The following is a 15368-nucleotide window of genomic DNA, read 5'->3' as shown; positions in this document are numbered from 1 at the left end:
TGAGAGAGGGACAGCTGTATTCCACAGGACTGTTGGGGACTAGCAGACTGGGCTCCCCTGGCTGGGCAGCCTCTACTGCTGCTGAAATCTCTCCCAGAGCGGATGGCTCTGCTGCAGAGAACACGCCATCTTGAAGGAGAAACCAGCTGTGATCGGAAGTCCAGCCTTACCTTAAACCAGGGAGACCTTGGATACCTACAGGGACCCTAAAACCACAACGCCCAGGGACCATCTGCCTCAGCTGGGAACCCACGAACACCAGGACTCCAGCCTCCCCAACCATGGGTGCCTAAAATGTCTGTCCAGGGGGAGACAAAGTGGCACCGAATACACAGACAGGCCCTGCGCCTTCTCAAAGAGAAGATAGAAGGAACAGCTGAATCAAACAATACCCACCTGGAATTGGTGAATTAAACACAGCTGGTGAGGCAATCCGTGGATGGAAAGGTCAGATATCACCAGGTGAGATCTGGGATCCAGGCTGGAGGGAGACTATGCCCCACAAAATACGTGGCTGTTGGGGACAGTGTAGCCCTCAAAATGTGGAATGGGGTCCACAGGTCTGCTGGCATAAGGGGACTCTAGATATTGGCCCACAGCTGGGCTGGGCCCAGAAAGGCAGCCTGAATTTATATACTGGCTGTGCAGTGTGAAGGGAAAAAGATGTTAGTTGGCGTGCTTCCTTTGGCTTTTTTCCTTTTTAAATCCTTTCTTTTGCTTGCTAAATCTAGTACATAGGATCTTCCAATTAAAAACACTCACCGAGACTGCAGGGGAAAGTTGTTTTTGTGGAAACTGGGAATCAGAGTGGGGAGAGACGAACAGGAAACCAGCTCTGGGGCAGTCCATCTCTCCAACCTAGTATTAAGTGCGGCAGGGAAAGAAAAGTATAAACACTGAGTAGAGGGGACTTTTAGTCCTGGATATTAATACAGAAAAACTGCCACCCAGGGGTTGTGTCAGAAATTGACTCTTGTGTAAATACAAGTAAAGGCAGGCTGAGAAACACAGAGATCCTGCCTGCTTAAAAACAGGGTTGTGGCTTATGACACAGAGGAGCGGTGGATCTCAGATAACTTCAGTACTGTGCTGACTACCTGACAGGAAGCAGATATGCCAAGCAGAACAGTAGAGGAAGTGAACTACCTTCACTACTTCACATTTTTATTTTTTATATTTTCTTAAGAAATTAAATTTTTTTCTCACTTGATTTTACCTTTTTTATTATTATATTTTTATTTTAAATTATTTCTATTAGTACCATTATTTTACCTTTTCTAAAAGTTTTATTTTATTTTTTCTTTATTTTATTTTACTTTATTTTGGGGTTAGTGTTCTACATTCTATTTTTATTTTTCCTTTAGGATTATTTTACTCTATCTCAATTTTTCCTTTATGCCAACACCCTCTTCCTCACTTTTCCCCTTTTTTGTCCTGTTTCTCTTACCCTGTTCCTGCTTTAGTTTTTCTCTATCCTTTCTTTTTACTCCCTGTTAAAAAATTATCTTACTCATATATCTAATTTCTGTTCCCCTGCTCCAAGTCCATACACACTTCTCTCTTCTCTTTCTTCACTATCCAAATGTTTTTTCTTCTTCCTTTTTTGCCTTTTTCTTTGTTTCTGTCTTGTTGTTTTTGTTTGTTTGATTGTAGATTACTTTGGTTTGTTTGTTTTTCTTTTTTTCTCTTTTTTTTTGCTTCTGTTTTTCCTCTTCTTACTCTTCTCTTCTTCTATTAGCATAGCTAATTCCAATTTTTCTTCTCTCTCTTTTCTCTCTCAGACCTATCTATTCCCTATTATCCTTTGCCGATAGTAAATGAATACATAGATGGATAGATTAAAGAAGGCGAAAAATTTTATATATATACTAGAGGCCCGGTGCACAAAAATTTGTGCACTCGGGGGGGGGGTCCCCCAGCCCGGCCTGTGCCCTCTCACAGTCTGGGACCCCTCGGGAGATAACGACCTGCTGGCTTAGGCCTGCTCCCGGGTGGCAGAGGGCAGGCCCAATCCCTAAGTGCAGCCCCTGGTCAGGCTCAGAGCAGGGCCGATTGGGGAGTTGGGGCACCGCCCCGTCATGCACAGAGCAGGGCGGATCGGGAGGTTGCAATGCCACCCTCAGTCACGCTCAGGGTAGACTGATTGGGGGGTTGGGGCACCGCCCCCTGTTACACTCAAGGCAGGGTCGATGGGGAGGTTGTGGCGCCACCCCCTGTCACTCACAGAGCAGGGCCAATCAGGGGGTTGAGGAGCCACCCCCTGTCACACACAGAGCAGGACGGATCAAGGGGTTGGGGCGCTGCACCCTGTCACACTCAGGGCAGGGCCAATGGGGAGGTTATGGCTCTACCCTGTCACACACAGAGCAAGGCCCGTGGAGGGGGGTTGGGGCACCACCCTCTATCACCCACAGAGCAGGGCCGATCAGGGGGTTGGGGCACCGCCCCTGTCACACTCAGGGCAGGGCCGATGGAGAGGTTATGGTTCTACCCTGTCACACACAGAACAGGGCCAATCAGGGGGTTGGTGTGCTGCACCCTGTCAAACACAGAGCCGCAGGGCAATTGGCGGATTGGGGAGCTCCCCCCCTATCAGGCACAGAGCAGGGCTGATCAGGGGGTTTGGGCGCTGCCCCCTGTCACACTGATCCCGGTGCCAGGAGCCTCGCTGCTCCGCTGATCCCGGTGCCGGGAGGCATATTACCCTTTTAGTATATAGAATAGAGGCCTGGTGCATGGGTAGGGGTTGGCTGGTTTGCCCTGAAGGGTGTCCTGGATCAGGGTGGGGGTCCCCACTGGGGTGCCTGGCCAGGCTGGCTGAGGGGCTGAGGGCTGTTTTCCCGCTGGCAGTTGAATAAAAGCTCCCAACCGCTCCTTGTTTTCTTTTTTTTTTTTATTCTGGGCCAGCTTTAGCTCTGAGGCCTCGCTGCTGAAAACATGGATACAATGTTGCGGTCCGGGGCTGACTGAAAGCCGGTTTTGTTTAGCTTCTTATTTGCAACATAGTAATAGTTGCTTAGAGTTGCAGTTGAGAGTCCGGCAAGTGAGGCGAAGAACGTTGGAGTCTGCAGTCCCTGGAGGAAGCAAGCCTCCCTGCTCGCTTCAGTGCATGGCTGCCGGCCGCCATCTTGGCTGACAGTTAATTTGCATAAGGATATGCTGATTAGCCAATGGGAAGGGTAGCGGTCGTACGCCAATTACCATGTTTCTCTTTTATTAGTGTAGATATATGCACACACACACACATACACACACATACTAGAGGTCCAGTGCACAAAATTCGTGCACTGGGGGGTGGGGAGGGTGTCCCTCAGTCCAGCCTGCACCCTCTCCAATATGGGATCCCTCTGGCCGGTTTAGGCCCAATACCACAGGATCGGGCCTAAACTGGCAGTCAGACATCCCTCTCACAATCCAGGACTGCTGGCTCCCAACCGCTCGTCTGCCTGACTGCCTGATTGCCCCTAACCTCTTCTGCCTGCCACCCTGATCACCCCCTAACAACTCCCTTGCCAGCCTGATTGACGCATAACTGCCCCCCTATTGGCCCGATCACCCCCAACTGCCCTCCCCTGCCAGCCCGATCGCCCCACTGCCCTCCCCTGTCAACCTGATCACCCTCAACTGCCCTCCCCTACCAGCCCAATCACACCCAATTGCCTTCATCTGCAGGCCCAACTGCCTCCAACTGCCCTCCCCTGCCGGCCTGGTCACCCACAACTGCCCTCCCGCCCCTGCAGGCCTGGTTGTCCACAACTGCCCTCCCATGCTGGCCTGGTCACCCCCAACTGCCCTCCCCTGCTGGCCTGATTGCCCATAACTGCCCTCCCCTGCCAGCCATCTTGTGGCAGCCATCTTGTGACCACATAGGAGCAGCCATATTTGACCACATGGGGGTATCCACCTTGTGCAAGAGCATGATGGTCAATTTGCATATTACCTCTTTATTATATAGGATTCTTTTTTGTATTTTGTTTTTTACTTTTCTTCTTATACACTCATTCTCTTTCTACCTCCTCTATAGTGAACTGTGGCTATTTCCCAATTCATTCAATTCCTTGACCTTACCTTCTATAAATAAGCTCTGCCTCCTCAGATTTATCTGGGTGTTTGTTTTTGGGTGTTTGTTGTTTGCATTTTTTGGATTAGTTGTTGTTTGTAGTTTGCATTCATCTGTGGGTGTCCGTGGGTTGCATTTTTTTGGATTACTTGTTGTTGTGTTATTGGAGTTTTCTCCCCATATACATATATTTTATCCCCCTTCTCTTTTCTTCTCTCTATTTTCTCTCTTACATTTTTTCCTTTTCTCAATATCATTTTTGAACTCTTTTCTATGCCCTAATTCTCTTTTCTCTGGTGGTCACCTTTATTTGGGGTTATTAGTATTGTGAATACATTTGTGTTTGGTGCCCTGTGTGTTGTGTCTTATTGTGTTGTATTTTGTGCCCTTAAGTCAATGCAGAAGAGAGAGAGCTACATAACCAGACACCTGGAGAGGAGTGACCATGGGGAGACAAAGAAACAGCCCACATACTAAAGAAAAGGAGGAATCACCAGAAAAGGAAGTAAACAAAATGGAGGCAGGCAATATGTCAGAGGAAGAATTCAGAGCAATGGTCATAAGGTCGCTGAAAAGGATGGAAGACAAATTCAACAATATGTGTAAGAACCAAGAGGAAATGAAAAATGACATCACTGCAATAAAGAACTCAATATAAAGCATCAAAAGTAGACTATAAGTGGAGAACCACATCAGTGAGCTAAAAGACAAAGTAGGAAAAAATACCCAAGCAGAGCAGAATCTAGAAAAAAAATTAAAAAACAGGAGGAGAGCCTAAGGAAATTTTCAGACAACACAAAATGAAACAACATCCACATAATAGCGGTGCCAGAAGGAGGGGAAACTGAGCAAGGAATAGAAAACCTGTTTGATGAAATATTGACAGAAAATTGCCCTGACATCGGGAAGAAAAAACTCACACAAGTCCAAGAAGCTCACAGTTCCAAAGAAGATGAACTCCAAAAGACCGACACCAAGACACATTATAATTAAATTGACAAATACAAATGACAAAGTAAGAATTTAAAGGATGCCAGAGAGAAACAGAAAGTTACCTACAAAGGATCTCCCATCAGACTAGTGACTGATTTCTCAACAGAAACACATCAGGCCAGAAGGGAATGGAATGAAATATACAAAGTAATGCAAAGCAAGGGTCTCAATCCAAGAATACTGTACCCAGCAAGACTAACAATCAAAATTGAGGGTGAAATCAGGAGCTTCACAGACAAAAAAGGACCAAGGGAGTTTATTACCACCAAACCAGCAATGCAAGAAATGCTAAAGGGTCTGCTGTAAAAAGAAGAAATAGGCAGGGAAGAAGGAACACAGGCATAAAGAATAAAATTGGCAACAAACAAGTACCTATCAATAATAACTTTAAATGTAAATGGATTAAATACCCCAATCAAAAGACATAGGGTAGCTGAGAGGATAAGAAAACATAACCCATACAACTGCTGTCTACAAGAAACCCACCTCAGACAAACGACTCACACAAACTGATGGTGAAAAGGAAGTAATAAAGATCAGAACAGAGATAAACTACATAGAGACCAAAAAACAACACAAAATATCAACAAAACCAAGAGCTGGTTCTTTGAAAGGATAAACAAGATTGATGAACCTCTAGCCAGGCTCACCAAGAAGCAAAGAGAGAGGACCCAAATAAACAAAATCAGAAATGAAAGAGGTGAAGCAACAACCCAACCCCCAGAAATACAAATGATTATGAAAAATACTATGAACAACTCTATTCAAACTAAATGGACAACCTAGATGAAATGGACATATTCTTAGAAAAATACAAGCTCACAAAACTCAATCAAGAAGAATCAAAAAAACTGAATAGGCCAATAAATACTGAAGAAATTGAAGCAGCGATCAAAAATCTTGAGCAAACAAAAGCCCTGGTCTGGATGGCTTTAAAAGGGAGTTCTACCAAGCATTCAAAAAAGAACTAAAACAATTCCAAAAAATTAAAGAGGAAGGCACACTTCCAAGCTTTTTCTATGAAGCCAGAATTACCCTAATCCCAAAACCAGATAAAGACACCACAAAAAAAGAGAGCTATAGGCCAATATCTGTGATGAACATAGATGCTAAAATCCTCAACAAAATTCTAGCAAATGGGATTCAGCATTACATTGGAAAGATCATACACCATGACCAAGTGGGATTTATTCTGGGGATGCAAGGATGGTACAATACCCGCAAATCAATTAATATGATACATCACATAAACAAACTGAGAGAAAAAAAATCACATAATCATATTAATCGATGCAGAAAAAGCATTTGACAAAATCCAACACCCTTTCTTGATAAAAACTCTCATCAAAGTGGAAATAGAGGGATCATAACTCAACATAATAAAAGCCTTACATGACAAACCTACAGCCAACATCATACACAATGGGCAAAAACTAAACTCATTTCCCCTAAGAACAGGAACAAGACAGGGATGCCCACTTTCACCAGTCCTATTCAATATAGTACTGGAATTGCTAGCCACAGCGATCAGACAAGAACAAGAAATAAAAGGTATCCAAATTAGAAAAGAAGAAGTAAAACTGTCATTGTTTGCAGATGACATGGTACTATACATAGAAAACCCCAAATACTCCATCAAAAAACTACTAGACCTAATAAATGAATTTGGCAATGTTGTAGGATACAAAGTTAACACCCAGAAATATATGGCCCTTTTATACACCAATAATGAACTCACAGAAATAGAAACGAAAAAAAACAATCCCATTTACCATTGTACCAAAAAATTAAGATACCTAGGAATAAACTTAACTAAGGACGTAAAAGACCTGTACTTGGAAAACAATAGGACATTGAAAAAAGAGATAGAGGAAGACATAAACAAATGAAAGAACATACCATGTTGAGAGAAACCAAGATGGCGGCATAGGTAAACACCGGAAATTGCTGCCTCCCACAACAAATTCCAAAATACAACTAAAAGACAAAACGGACATCATCCAGAACTACAGGAAGGCTGGATGAGTGGAAATTCTACAACTAGAAGGAAAGAGAAAAGCACACTGAGACTCAGAGGAGCTGCGGAGGTGGAGTGCAGAGGTACGGAGGCGCACTCGGCAAGGGCTGGCAACAGAGGACGCGGCTGTCTTTTTGAATCAGGAGGGAGTCACAAGCCCCCGACTGCTCTGAACTCCAGTTCCAGGAAGTCTCTGGGGACCCGGACTTGTGCGGGGAGAAACTGGATGGTCTGGCAGCGGGCAGAACTCGTAACTCGAGGGCGGCTTTCTCTCGGAGGTGCTTGCAGCAATTACCGGGACACTGAGATGTGGGGCCCCTTAGGGCAGGGCTGAGGATTAGCCATAGCTGCTTGCTCCACCCTGTTGATCCCCTGAGACCCCACCCCACCCAAGCTGTGCACAGAGGCTTTTGCATATGAATGCCCTGGCCCTTTGCAATCTGAAAATTACCTAACAAACTGCAGCTGGGCCAGACAGACCCAGAACTTCCAAGAGAAGGCCCAAGGCCCCACAGCAGCTTGCATTGCTTCACAGCTGGGCCTCATTTGGGCACCTCCAAACCCCAAACAAGGAAGGGGAATCTTCAGATCTCTTCGTAGCTCCTGCTGGGTAGCCTCAGGCAGAGGCTAAATTAGCACCTCCTTAGAAATCCAAGAGCCAGTGTACCCAGTGGTCAGAGTGGAACCATCCAGATTACAACTCCTCAGATCCATAAGGGACACACTCAGGGGGCAGACTCAGTGAGCACCAAAGCCGCACTGAAGCATGTCTTGCCCCATAAGGGTGTATTCAGGACAGAAGTTCTCCCACTGTAGCCACAGCTGATTCTCACAGCCAATTGGCCTGGAGGTCAATTCCTCCCAGTGATACCTACAACAATCAAAGCTTAACTACAACAAGACTGTGCACAAAGCTCACAAAGGGGTGCACCAAGAGTGTCCACCTCAGGTAATTGGGGAGGCTGAGCTACTGGGCCCTATAGGACATCTAGCACACAAAGCCACTCTACCAACACAGGGAAGCATAAAAACTGCAGAGACAGCCCTAACTGGTTTGGCTCAGTGGATAGAGTGTTGGCCTGCGGACTTAAAGGTCCCAGGTTCGATTCCGGTCAAGGGCATGTACCTTGGTTGCAGGCACATCCCCAGTGGGGGGTGTGCAGGAGGCAGCTGATCGATGTTTCTCTCTCATCGATGTTTCTAACTCTCTATCTCTCTCCCTTCTTCTCTGTAAAAAATCAATAAAATATATATTTTAAAAATGCAGAGACAGAGAAACAGAACACAAATGACAGAAATGGAGGAACGCAAACTACTGGATATAGAGTTCAAAACCACACTTTTTTTTAAAATTAAATCTTTATTGTTCTGATTACATTTGTTCCTCTTTTTTTTCCCATAACTCCCCTTCTCCCAGTTCCCGCCCCACCCTCCGCCGTCACTCCCCACCCACTGTCCTCATCCATAGGTGCACGATTTTTGTCCATTCTCTTCCCGCATCTCCCATTCCCCTTCCCTCCCCCCAAGAATAGTCAGTCCATTCCCCTTCTATGTCCCTGATTCATTGTAATCACCAGTTCATTCTGTACATCAGATTATTTATTCACTTGATTCTTAGATTCACTTGTTGATAGATGCATGTTTGTTGTTCACAATTTGTATCTTTACCTTTTTCCTCTTCCTCTTCTTAAAGGAAACCTTTCAGCATTTCATATAATACTGGTTTGGTGGTGATGAACTCCTTTAGCTTTTCCTTATCTGTGAAGCTCTTTATCTGACCTTCAATTCTGAATGATAGCTTTGCTGGATAAAGTAATCTTGGTTGTAGGTTCTTGGTATTCAGTACTTTGAATATTTCTTGCCATTCCCTTCTGGCCTGCAAAGTTTCTGTTGAGAAATCAGCTGACAGTCGTATGGGTATTCCCTTGTAGGTAATTGAGTCTCTTTCTCTTGCTGCTTTTAAGATTCTCTCTTTGCCTTTTGCTCTTGGCATTTTAATGATGATGTGTCTTGGTGTGGTCCTCTTTGGATTCCTTTTGTTTGGGGTTCTCTTCACTTCTTGGACCTGTAAGTCCATTTCTTTCACCAGGTGGGGGAAGTTTTCTGCCATTATTTCTTCAAATAGGTTTTCAATATCTTGCTGTCTCTCATCTTCTGGCACTCCTATTATTCTGATGTTGGTACGCTTGAAGCTGTCCCAGAGGCTCCTTACACTATCTTCACACTTTTGGATTCTTTTTTCATTTTGCTTTTCCAATTGGGTGTTTTTTGTCGAATCTTTGGTTTGATTCTTGTGCTCCTCTGGTCTGCTATTGGGTATGATATTCTTTATTTCAGTCCGTGTATGCTTACTTTCTAATTTCTTTATCATAGCATCGAGGGTCTCATTAGTTTTCGTGAGGCTCTGCTCAAGTTTATAGCAAGCCCTCAAAATTGCGATTCTTAGCTCCATATCCTCCATTTCTGTCATGTTTTTTTGTCTCCGCATCTTTTATGCTTTCTTGGTGCACCCCCTTGTGGTCTTTGTGCGCAGTCTTGTTCTAGCCAAGCCTTAATTGTTGTAGTTAACACTAGAGGGATTTGACCACCAGGCCGACTGGCTGTAGGAACCAGCCGTGTGGAAAACGTCTGTCTTCTGGGAAGGCGCTAATCCAGCCCTTGCCTGAGGCGATCGGCAAATGGCTGTGCGCAGGGCTTGGGCGGGGCGGGATCAACAGGGCGGGCGGAGGGAGCAGCTATGGCCGCTCTCAGTCCCGTTCCCAGAGCTCTGCTTCTCAGAACCCCGGCAGCCGCTGCAAACCTCGGCGAGAAAGCTGCCCTCAGGTTCCAACTGATGCCAGATAATCCCACTTCTCCCGTCTGAGTCTGAATCCCCAGAGACTCGCCCGGATCTGGAGCCCAGAGTCTGAGACTCACTCCCGACCGAAAACGACAACCGCGCCCTCAGCCACCAGCCCGCTTTCGCGCGCACCTCGGTACCTTTGTATTTTCCACACTGCGCCTCCTCTGAGCCTCGGTTTGCTGTTCTCTTTCCTTCTAGTTGTAGAGTCTCTCTTCAGCCAGCCTTCCTGTGGTTCTGGGTGATGTCCGTTCCGTCTTTTAGTTGTATTTTTGAAATGGTTGTATGCGGCAGCGGTCTCCGGTGTTTACCTACGCCGCCATCTTGCTGTCCCTTCCTAAAACCACACTTTTAAGGGTTTTCAAGAACTTTCTAGAAACCACTGATAAATTTAGTAAGACCCTCAAAAAGTCTGGTGAGACCGCCGATAAATGTAGTGAGACCCTCATGAAATCTAGTGAGACCCTCGAGGTTATGAAAAAAGACCAACTAGAAATTAAGCATACACTGACTGCAATAAAGGATATTATGCAGAGTTCCAACAGCAGAGTAGAGGATCGCAAGAATCAAGTCAAAGATTTGAAATACGAAGAAGCAAAAAACACCCAACCAGAAAAGCAAAATGAAAAAAGAATCCAAAAATACGAAGATAGCATAAGGAGCCTCTGGGACAGCTTCAAGCACACCAACATCTGAATTATAGGGGTGCCAGAAGAAGAGAGAGCACAAGATATTGAAAACCTATTTGAAGAAATAATGACAGAAAACTTCCCCTACCTGGTGAAAGAAATAGACTTACTACAAGTCCAGGAAGCACAGAGAACCCCAAACAAAAGGAATCCAAAGAGGACCACACCAAGACACATCATAATTAAAATGCCAAGAGCAAAAGACAAAGAGAGAATCTTAAAAGCAGCAAGAGAAAAACAATAAGTTACCTACAAGGGAGTACCCATATGACTGTCAGCTGATATCTCAACAGAAACTATGCAAGCCAGAAGGCAGTGGCAAGAAATATTCAAAGTGATGAATACCAAGAACCTACAACCAAGATTACTTTATCCAGCAAAGCTATCATTCAGAAGTGAAGGTCAGATAAAGAGCTTCACAGATAAGAAAAAGCTAAAGGAGTTCATCACCACCAAACCAGTATTATATGAAATGCTGAAAGGTATCCTTTAAGAAGAGGAAGAAGAAGAAAAAGGTAAAGATACAAATTATGAACATCAAATACACATCTATCAACAAGTGAATCTAAAAATTAAGTGAATAAATAATCTGATGAACAGAATAAACTGGTGATTATATAATAGAATCAGGGGCATAGAAAGGGAGTGGACTGACTATTCTTGTAGGGGAAAGGGGTGTGGGGAATGAGGGAAGAGACTGGACAATAGTTGTGCACCTATGGATGAGGACAGTGGGGCAGGGTGAGGGCAAAGGGTGGGGTGGGAACTGGGTGGAGGGGAGCTATGGGGAGAAAAAAGAGGAACCAATGTAATAATCTGAACAATAAATATTTAATTTAAAAAAAAGAAAAAAAAAGAACATACCATGTTCATGGATTGGTAGAATCAACATCATTAAAATGTCCATACTACCCAAAGCAATCTACAGATATAATGCAATCCCCATTAAAATACCAACAACATATTTCAAAGATCTAGAACAAACTCTCCAAAAATTCATCTGGAATAAAAAAAAGACCCCAAATAGTCACAGCAATCGTGAGAAAGAAGAACAAAGTTGGAGGGATCACAATACCAGATACCAAGCTATATTACCAAGCCTCTGTTCTGAAAATTGCCTGGTACTGGCACAAGAACAGACATATAGACCAATGGAACAGAACAGAGAACCCAAAAATCGATCCAAGCCATTATGCTCAATTAATATTTACAAAGGAGGCAAGAACATACAATGGAGTCAAGACAGTCTCTTCAATAAATGGTGCTCAGAAATTTGGCCAGGTACATGCAAAAAAAATAAAACCAGATCACCAACTTACACCATACACAAAAACAAACTCAAAATGGCTAAGGGACTTAAATGTAAGACGGGAAATCATAAAAATCCTACAAGTCTCCATAGGCAGCAAAATAGCAGACATATGTCGTAGCAATATCTTTACCAATACAGCTCCTAGAGCAATGGTTCTCAACCTTCTTAATGCACGACCCTTTAATAGAGTTCCTTATGTTGTGGTGACCCCCAACCATAAAATTATTTTCGTTGCTACTTCATAACTGTAATTTTGCTACTGTTATGAATCATAATGTAAATATCTGATATGCAGGATGTATTTTCATTGTTACAAATTGAACATAATTAAAGCATAGTGATTAATCACAAAAACAATATGTAATTATATATGTGTTTTCCGATGGTCTTATCCGACCCATGTGAAAGGGTCGTTCGACCCCCAAAGGGGTCGCGACCCACAGGTTGAGAATCGCTGTCCTAGAGCAATGGAGACTAAGGAGAAAATAAACAAATGGGACTACATCAAAATAAAAAGCTTCTGCACAGCAAAAGAAACCATCAACAAAACAACAAGAAAGCCCACTGCATGGGAGAACATATTTGCCAGTGATATTTCTGATAAGCGTTTAACCTCCAAAATTTACAGAGAACTCATACAACTTAACAAAGGAAGATAAATAATTCAATCAAAAAATGGGCAAAGGACTTAAATAGACACTTTTTGAAAGAGGACATACAGAAGGCCAAGAGACATATGAAAATATGCTCAAAGTCACTAATTATCCAAGGGCTGCAAATCAAAACAACAATAAGATACCATCTCACACCTGTCAGAATGGCTATCTTCAACAAATCAACGAACGACAAGTGCTGGCAAGGATGCAGAGAAAAAGGAACTCTCATGTACTGCTGGTGGGAATGCAGACTGGTGCAGCCACTGTGGAAGACAGTATAGAGTTTCCTCAAAAAATTAAAAATGGAACTCCATTTGACCCAGTAGTCCCACTTCTAGGACTATATCCCAAGAAATCAGAAACACCAATCAGAATATATGCACCCCTATGTTCATAGCTGCACAATTTACAATAGCTAAGATTTGGAAACAGCCTAAGTGCCCATCAGCAGATGAATGGATTAAAAAACTGTGGTACATCTACACAATGGAATACTATGCCGCTATAAAAAAGAAGGAACTTTTACTATTTGCAACAGCATGGGTGGAACTGGAGAGCATTACACTAAGCGAAATAAGCCAGTGGGAGAAAGATAAATATCACATGATCTCACTCATATGTTGGCTATAATGATCAACATAATTTGCTGAACAAGAATAGATCCAGAGACAAATGGTAGGGGAGGGTGGGGGGTTGGAGAGCAACCAAAGGACTTGTGTGCATGCATATTGGCATGGCCAATGGACACAGACACTGGGGTGGTAGGGGCTTGCCCCGGGTGGGAGTGGCTGGGGGGTGTCAGTTGGGGAAAAGGAGACATATGTAAAACTTTAGATAATAAAAAAATGAATTTCCATACTTCATGCATTCTATTATCACAACTATATAATTTTCCCCAAATTAATTTGAACTTTTAACTCTTAGAAGCCTTAATTTTTAGGTTGCAAGTTAATACTTAGCATTTTTCAGATTAGTAATATATTTATATTTTAAGGATGTTTTTAAATAAAATACAAGACATATTTAATTAGTAGATTCAAACCTATCCTCTAGATTTTTCATATGAGGCAAACTCAGATTGATATTTTAGTATTTCAAAAAACTAGATATTTAGTAATTTTTATTATTTAATTCAGCAAACTCCAAAGTTTTAAGTTACCAAAGACTTTGGAAAACTATGTTTCATCATATATAATTACCACTGAAACATTTTTACCATATACTCATTTTAGTTGTATATATTTTGCCTTAACAACTTTGAGATTTTAAAGCCAATTATTATTACCCAAGGCATTTTCCTTGGCAAATTCTGTAACAGAGATAACTCACTTACTTTCAGTGGCTTTAATGTTAAAGTATTATTTTATTTTATTTTTCTTTATAAAAACAGGAGTGCCCTTGGGGACCTGGGAGGCAACCTTGGAATGTGGTCCATTATTATTCAAGAACTACCTATTATTATGGAAACACTAATCTTGTTTCCCAAACACAGCCTGTATATTTTCCTTGTGTCATTTTCGCCATATTCTAAAGCAGTGGTTCTCAACCTTCCTAATGCCTTGACCTTTTAATCTGCCGGGTACTCGAATGTGAGCGTATCTGTATGTGGGCGGACCCGCCTGGACGGATAGAGGAGTGGTGTCTCGGTTCCTAAGACCATCAAAAATATGTGTTTTCCGATGGTCCTGTGAAAGGGTCTTTCAACCCCCAAAGGGGTCGCGAACCACAAGTTGAGAACCGCTGTTCTAAAGAAAAACAGAGGCTGAAAAAATTTCAGATAATTAAAATTTTTGCCTGTTCTATAGCAACCATGAGGAGATGGGGCTTAGGCCAAGAGGCCATCCAAAATTGTGTGGGGCACCTTCCTCGTAAACTAGCCTTGTTCTCTTCATGGGCATAGAAGTCTCATAGAAGTCTCCAAACTGTGAGAAATGGCTTATTTATTCAAATTTCAAATGACAGACTGGGAAACAAAAACATGGAAAAAAATGAGACTTTTAATAACACTCCCAAGAGCAGGCATCCATTTTACAGGATTACCAAGAGACCTAGTAATTAATGGGTGGGGGCCTTTTTTAGTTACCTATACTTTACCTCTCTTTGTCTAGGCCCTCTAGACCAGCCGTGGGCAAACTACGGCCCGCGGGCTGGAAATGAATAAAACTAAAAAAAAAAAAAAAAAAGACCGTACCCTTTTATGTAATGATGTTTACTTTGAATTTATATTAGTTCACACAAACACTTCATCCATGCTTTTGTTCTGGCCCTCCGGTCCAGTTTAAGAACCCATTGTGGCCCTCGAGTCAAAAAGTTTGCCCACCCCTGCCCTAGAGTCTACAGCAGAGATAACTCCCCTAGTCTAGAGTCAAAAAGTTTGCCCACCCCTGCCCTAGAGTCTAGAGGAATCTTTCTAGGACTAGTTCTATCTGCTCATATTCTCTCTCCCCACCCCCACATTCTGTTTGCTCTGGGGAAATTTAGTAATGGCCTGGCCATCTACTATTTCTTTTCTATTAAGATAAATTAAAGGCATGCTTAATAGACTAACAATAAACAGATTAAACCAAACAACAAAGACAGATAAAACAACAATTAACAGATACTCATATATACAATATTTACAAATACGTATAACACATAGACAAGACTTAATAAATCAGAGTTCTTTTCATGGATCTTTCAGATGTTTTACATTGCCTGGGACTTACAGCCAGAATGCGGCCTAGATCTCAGCCTGTTGTTCACAGATCTTATCCTATTCTGCTCTCCATAGCATTGACTGGCATCTAAAGTTCTTTAGCT

The sequence above is a fragment of the Myotis lucifugus genome, unplaced genomic scaffold (genome assembly GCF_000147115.1).
Source record: "Myotis lucifugus unplaced genomic scaffold, Myoluc2.0 scaffold_4, whole genome shotgun sequence".
NCBI classification, from domain to species: Eukaryota; Metazoa; Chordata; class Mammalia; order Chiroptera; family Vespertilionidae; genus Myotis; species Myotis lucifugus.
Note: the sequence above shows the minus strand (reverse complement) of the source record.